Source organism: Rhagoletis zephyria, unplaced genomic scaffold (assembly GCF_001687245.7).
Source record: "Rhagoletis zephyria isolate East Lansing unplaced genomic scaffold, Rhagoletis_zephyria_1.1 Rzeph_scaffold_01378, whole genome shotgun sequence".
NCBI lineage: Eukaryota > Metazoa > Arthropoda > Insecta > Diptera > Tephritidae > Rhagoletis > Rhagoletis zephyria.
Window position 1 is genome coordinate 41,414 of NW_016158462.1, and position 7,536 is coordinate 48,949.

Here is a 7,536-nt window from a genome sequence, read left to right on the forward strand (position 1 = left end):
ATCATTAGCATTACATTTTTCAGAATTAATGCATTGAAATATTCATTTGCATTAAATTTCATAAATTAATGCATTAATTTTTCACATTAACATTATTGGTTTAAATACCATTAATGCATTAAAAAATTAATGAATTTTTCACAACTCTGGTAAGCAATAAGTGAAAAATGAAATTGTGCGGGCAACGAAAACAGAGCATTTTTAAGGCACTTGTTTAACTTCATTTCTTTCTCCGTCATTGTTTTAAGTAATTCAGGAAATGTAAAAATTATTACCGAAGTGGACGCACATATTTTTTTGGAGCTGATAAAGTTTTAATCTTTTTGGTGAGTACCAAATTATTATTATACCCGAGCGCACTTGTGCACAAGGGTATTATAACTTTGTTCACATAACGGTTGTTTGTAACAGGTCAAAACGAATCGAGATAGATATAGGCAAATGTATACATAAATGATCAGGATGAAAAGAGAAATCGATTAAGCGGTGACTGTCTGTCCGTCTGTCCGTCCGTCCGTCCGTCCGTCTGTGCACACGATAACTCGAGTAAAAATTAAGATATCTTAACGAAACTTGGTACGTGTACTTCTTTCGGGCGTAGGAAAATCTTCGATAAATCAGTAAATATTAAAGCTAATTTATTCAAAATTGATGCTTGCAACAATTCTTTACCAGGAAATACGCTTATCATAACATTTTGGAAAATGGGCGTGGCACCGCCCACTTATGATCACATATATGTATCTCGGTAACCGTGCCACCAATTTGTACCAAACTCGGTATGGTTATTGTACTTGCCACGTTGATTATTATTGAAATCGGACTAAAATAACGGCCGATTCTCATATAACGGTAAATTTTAGAAATGCTTGAAGCGTCAATATTTCGAAATTTAAGGACGCTAATTTATTCAAAATTGATACACCCCGGCTTACCATGTAGCGGTAGCTTTCGGAAAGGTGAAAAGCCATATATGTAATACTTGCGCCGGGTATTTAATGTTCGGCCCCGCCCGAACTTAGACTTTCTTACTTGTTTTTTTTTGTTTTTGTAGAAGACATCTCTCTCATATATGGCGGAATATAGATCACTTACTATACTTATTCTCTCAATTGATGTATATACTAATAGAATCCACACAAAAATTCTGCGGCTAGCTGCGGCACCCATACATTTGTTTCCAATTTTCAAAATGACTCCTCAAACTTCAAGACAGGAAATTTTTGATTTTTGGCTGTCGACCCCTAAAAATGAAAGACTTGATGGTATAATGGATTTTGTACCAGGGAATATCAGTTTACGATGTAGTGATAGAATCAAATTTGTTAAATTAAAATCATACGTGCGAAGTTAATTCAGAATTTGGACCTAAAGTGGACAAAAGTTTTCCGAAAAAGAGCGGTTTGTTACTGCAAATAAAGAAAATTGGTGGTGCAAATTCGATTTAATTCGAATTTTTTCGAATTTTCCAAAAATTTGTTTAATTGAAACTTCTTAGTCGAGTTCGGAGATGTTTGCGTTAAATATTTAACACCAAGTCACAAAATCTGTATCGTTCGTTCAATAAAAAAAAAATGAGGTGTCAAATTCAAATAATCGCTTCCGCAGATGTTTACGTTAAATATTTAACACCAAGTCATAAAATCTGTATCGTTCGTTCGATTTTCAAAAAGGAGGTAGGTGTTAAATGAAAGGGCTTGCCCTGTAGATGTGTAATATGGTTTTAGTTTTGTGCCATATGTAAGAAAATCAAAATCAAATTATTTAATAAGTTAAATAAATTACCCCAATATAGGTATCAATCGATGGTTTTGAATAAGCTTTACTTTTTACTTGTATTTAGGAGGGGTGCCACCTGTTTGAAACGTCGAATATAGTTAAAAGGTGTTGAGCTTAAAATACTATGCAACAATTAAAATATTTTTGAGGTGCTTGAAGAGAGTGGCCACCTGTCTAAAAAGTTAAACTCAAATTACACTGTGGGACAGCCGAAACCAGCCCGGACTTTGTTAACATTCTCTGGAAGTATACCCATCCAGTAATAAAACACCCGGTGGATTTGCAAAAGTTTGAAATCAATCCCATACTCATGGAGAAAAATTGGGGGTTATAGAAAAATGGGGCGAGGTGCCTTCCCAGCATACTTAATAATTCTACCATACATAAAGAATTCTTCGGCACGTTTGTTTGTGTGTGGACTCCTCCTAAATGACCGAAACGATTTTGATGACATTTGTTTTTGTTTTTGATTGGGTCCATGTATAAACATCGTATTTATTATCCCATTTGGCTCATATTCGAGATATAAATATATTGGTAACTGAAGGGGCAATACTATTGCAAAAAACGGGGTGCAAGCTGGTGCTGGAGTCGAGTTATTCATATATAAATACGCCACAAGAAGATTTTGCAATCCCTTTTTGAAGGCACCGTTCGCTCGATTTCAATGAAGCATACACCGATTTAANCTTTGAGCTGTAAGTCGCTTACGTGGATTGGGAGATTTTTTCATGAGATATTAAAGAAAAGCTACGAAAAGTACAAAAAAAAAAACACTTTTTTTAAAAATCCATCCATTGTCCGATAATTTTAAAATAACGAATAAAATGCGGGACAAATGCAGGACACTTGGAAAAAAACCAGTACATTTTCAGGTTTTTCAGGTTTGAAAAACTACGCAGGACCGACCTTTGAAAAACAGTACGGTCCTGCAAAAAACAGAACGGATGGTCACCGTATCAATNCTCCTCTAATCCAGAAATGTAAATCCCGATACATAGGCGTGGCATCTGACATAGACTAAAATGTGAAAACAGCTATATCTCCAAAACCAATTATCCTGGGGAACTGAAACTTAGCACAGATGCATAGATTGTAAATACCCTACTTACCGTGAAAAATGGTAGGTACTAGGAAAGTAGGCGTAGCACTTCCCATACAAACTGAACTTCTCATATCGCTTTTCTCTGGAACCACTTATGCTAACGTCCTGAAATTTCACACAGCAACATATCTTGTCAATACCTACGGTGACCATAAATATGGATTCAAAATGAAGGACAATTTTTCAAAAATATGCCTACATATATTTACGTAGTATAAAAATATCAAAAGAGTATTTATGATTCTAAATTCTTAATACATTTTAAACTTTAAATATGAATCACGTTTTCTTCATCGATATTAATCTTTTTTACATGAATATTTATAAAAGTATAGTAAAACATATTATAATTAAAATAGTTTACACGAAAAGTGAAAATCTTTAAAAGATTATTTTATAGGCAAATTTTGAGTCGTTCAAAACGAAAACAGTACCCTTTTTTTGTTTTTTTGGTACTTTTCGCAGTTATTTGTCAAAAATCGAGGTCATGAATCGACGTAAACGACGAGTTACAAAGTGCCGTTTACAAAAATATATAATTTGTGCAGATTGCGCTCCATAGCATTTACATTTCTAATCCGATTTTCATTATCTTTGGCTAAAAATTTACTGTAGTGATATATCTTCTTTAAGGAATTTTTAAAATAATTAAAACAAATAATCAAATGAAACTGCGTATTTGATTGAAAATCTCACTTTTTTCGACTTTGACGACAAAATGCAAATGGTCGCCTGTAGCACTAATAATTTTCATTGAAGTCGCCACAAGTTATATATTTTGGTAAATCAATACCTTTTGAGCTGTAAGTCGCTTACGTTGATTGGGAGATTTTTTCATGAGATATTAAAGAAAAGCTACGAAAAGTACAAAAAAAAAAACACTTTTTTTAAAAATCCATCCATTGTCCGATAATTTTAAAATAACGAATAAAATGCGGGACAAATGCAGGACACTTGGAAAAAAACCAGTACATTNAAAAATTTACTGTAGTGATATATCTTCTTTAAGGAATTTTTAAAATAATTAAAACAAATAATCAAATGAAACTGCGTATTTGATTGAAAATCTCACTTTTTTCGACTTTGACGACAAAATGCAAATGGTCGCCTGTAGCACTAATAATTTTCATTGAAGTCGCCACAAGTTATATATTTTGGTAAATCAATACCTTTTGAGCTGTAAGTCGCTTACGTTGATTGGGAGATTTTTTCATGAGATATTAAAGAAAAGCTACGAAAAGTACAAAAAAAAAAACACTTTTTTTAAAAATCCATCCATTGTCCGATAATTTTAAAATAACGAATAAAATGCGGGACAAATGCAGGACACTTGGAAAAAAACCAGTACATTTTCAGGTTTTTCAGGTTTGAAAAACTACGCAGGACCGACCTTTGAAAAACAGTACGGTCCTGCAAAAAACAGAACGGATGGTCACCGTATCAATACCACACATACGGCGAAAAGTGGTAGATTTTGGAAAAGGGGCGTGGCACCGCCCATACAAGCTGGATTTTCTCATACCCTTATGCTAACGTCCTGAAATTTGACACAGCTATTTATGATATCAATAACGTACTCATGGCGAAAAATGCTAGATTTTGGAAAAGGGGCGTGGCACCGCCCATACAAGCTGGATTTTCTCATACCCTTATGCTAACGTCCTGAAATTTGACACAGCTATTTATGATATCAATAACGTACTCATGGCGAAAAATGCTAGATTTTGGAAAAGGGGCACGGCACCGCCCATACATACTGAAATTTTCGTCCTGAAATTCGACACAGAAACATATGTTGTCAATGCCGTACTTACGGTGAAAAGTGGTAGATTTTGGAAAAGGGGACGTGGCACCGCCCATAAAAACTGAAATTCTCATATCGCTTATCTCTGGAGCCACTTATGCTAACGTCCGGAAATTTGACACAGCTATTTATGATATCAATAGGTCCATTCTTTTGCAACCTTTTGCTACACTCGCTTTAATGGAAATACACGCAAAGCAACAACACAAACTTGGCTATTTATCCGAGTTCAGCCAGGTCGGTTAATAAATACGCGACCTGAAGAGTAGTGTTGTTAAGTGAAAAAACTGCCCTATTGTGAATTGTTAATGGGAAAGTGGAGAAGGAAATTTTTGTTTTCGTGTATACATGATTTATATTCTAAATAAGCATATACACATATTACAGAAATACCTCGCATAATTACTAATTCTATTGTTTTTTGTGTCTAAATTCCGTTGAACTAATGGCATGTTTCTTGCCAGCTACCAGCAGGGTTGCTTAAGTAGCTAAAAGGAAATTTTAACCGAGTTGAGCGTTCTTTTGTGGCTCGCTTAAAAAAAATGCAACTAATAACGTACTTCCCTGCAAAAATCGTTGGACCATGCAGTCTATTTGTGTTATATTGGAGTACTTACAAAAGTGTTCCTCTGGCATGCTGTAGCGGACCAACTCGTGTCTCTGCGCCACCTTATTGTTATTGTTACCCGATCACTGCTCGTGTTTTAACGAAATGTGATTGAAATTGAGCATTTGAGATGTTCGCTGTTAGTTGTTAGCTCCCAGCATGTTCGTGTTCGAATGCCGTCAGAGGCAACATGTAATTTTATGTGTTTGTTTTTGGTTTTTATTGATTTCGAAAAAGCATCTGAGAAGTGAAGAANCCTTATTGTTATTGTTACCCGATCACTGCTCGTGTTTTAACGAAATGTGATTGAAATTGAGCATTTGAGATGTTCGCTGTTAGTTGTTAGCTCCCAGCATGTTCGTGTTCGAATGCCGTCAGAGGCAACATGTAATTTTATGTGTTTGTTTTTGGTTTTTATTGATTTCGAAAAAGCATCTGAGAAGTGAAGAACAAAAGCGTGTTCAAACGAAAAAATATAACAACAATGCCATTGTTAATATGTTGGAACAGTTTTGTGCTTCTCTGATGCAATGCAGGGATGGAGTATATGGTCCTGCCCTAGGACATCGCAATGTTTATGAGGTGGGTTTTGTCAAAGGCTGAGGTGAACTCAGCCGATCCAAAGTCCAGCGAAGGTCCCACTAACCCCCACCAAATAAAACACTATTTTCGTGTATTTACTTCGAACACACACACACACACACACGGCGCTACGACTGGAGTGCTTAGCAACCTTATGTTCAAAGAGAGGGAGAGATGACGCTTGTTGTGGTCGTGCGGTCGGGTCGGAGCGGATGACGGCAAGAGCGCTAGCAGCACGGCGGATGACTCTCAGGAGCGGCGGAGCAACGGTGAGGATGCTAGCAGCGCGGCGGATGACTCGTAGCAACGGTTGAGCCACGGAGTGAGCGCTAGCATCGCGGCGGGTGATTNTGTTCAAAGAGAGGGAGAGATGACGTTTGTTGTGGTCGTGCGGTCGGGTCGGAGCGGATGACGGCAAGAGCGCTAGCAGCACGGCGGATGACTCTCAGGAGCGGCGGAGCAACGGTGAGGATGCTAGCAGCGCGGCGGATGACTCGTAGCAACGGTTGAGCCACGGAGTGAGCGCTAGCATCGCGGCGGGTGATTCTCAGCAACTGTTGAGCAGCGGTGGGAGCGCTAGCAGCACGGCGGGTGGTTCTCAACAACTGTTGGGCAACGGTGGGAGCGCTAGCAGCACGGCAAGTGGGTCTCAACAACTGTTGAGCAACGGTTGAGCACGGCGGGCGATTCTCAACAACTGTTGAGCAACGGTGGGAGCGCTAGCAGCACGGCGGGTGATTCTCAACAACTGTTGAGCAATGGTTGAGCACCGGCGGCGGCACGGCGGGTGATTCTCAACAACTGTTGAGCAACGAGGGCGTCCCGACGGGTGACCTTCGGCAGCGGGTGACTTCTAACAGCAACGGGTTGTTCGTACTGGCACTCGGCAACCGGTGGAGCGAAGCGACCTAGCAAGACTAGCAAGACTCAGGCACTGCCGCTCCCATAATCGCACTCTACACGTGTAGGGGCTGGAACGGGGCGGCGGTGTCGGAGGCTCAACCGGCCGGCGACAAATAAGGATGCCTAAAAAGGCGTGCAATCCCTGGTCAGCGGGTTGAGTCATACTCGGTTTTGGCTTAGCCAGTCGGCGACAATTAGTGGGCCCGAAGGCACACCATTTAGTCGCGATTGGTGATGCCGAGCTTGGCCTGGCTGGCCGGCAAGACATTAGTGCGCAAGAAGAAGAAGAGTGCGTTAAGTCTTTTATACCGGTTGCGCTGGATGCTTGTTGAGAATTCGTCGTGTGCCGTCCCGATTTGTGCAGTGTGGTGAGCGAAGTGGTTGGTGTGTTATTCAGGCATGCTGCTGGTGTGCTGCTAGCAGTGATATTGTGTATATGTACAATGTAATGTAATATGTCTGTACAGTGGATGTACGGTGGAGTATGTATGTACCAGAGCTGTGTAAGTGTGAAATCATTTTCAATTTTAAATCAAAAATTTTTTTCTATCCAGTTTTCATTACTTATACTTCGCTTAGGATTGAGGTTTAAAATTTTTGAATTTTCCATTCTCTCAAAGCAGTTATGAATTCACACATCAACATATTCATAGCAAGATTGAAAAAACCAATGCCCAATCAAAAAAAGGTTTAACACTGAATGAGTATTGAAAAGGCTGCAATCTTTTATGTGTGTGCATTCTTTAACTCAGTACC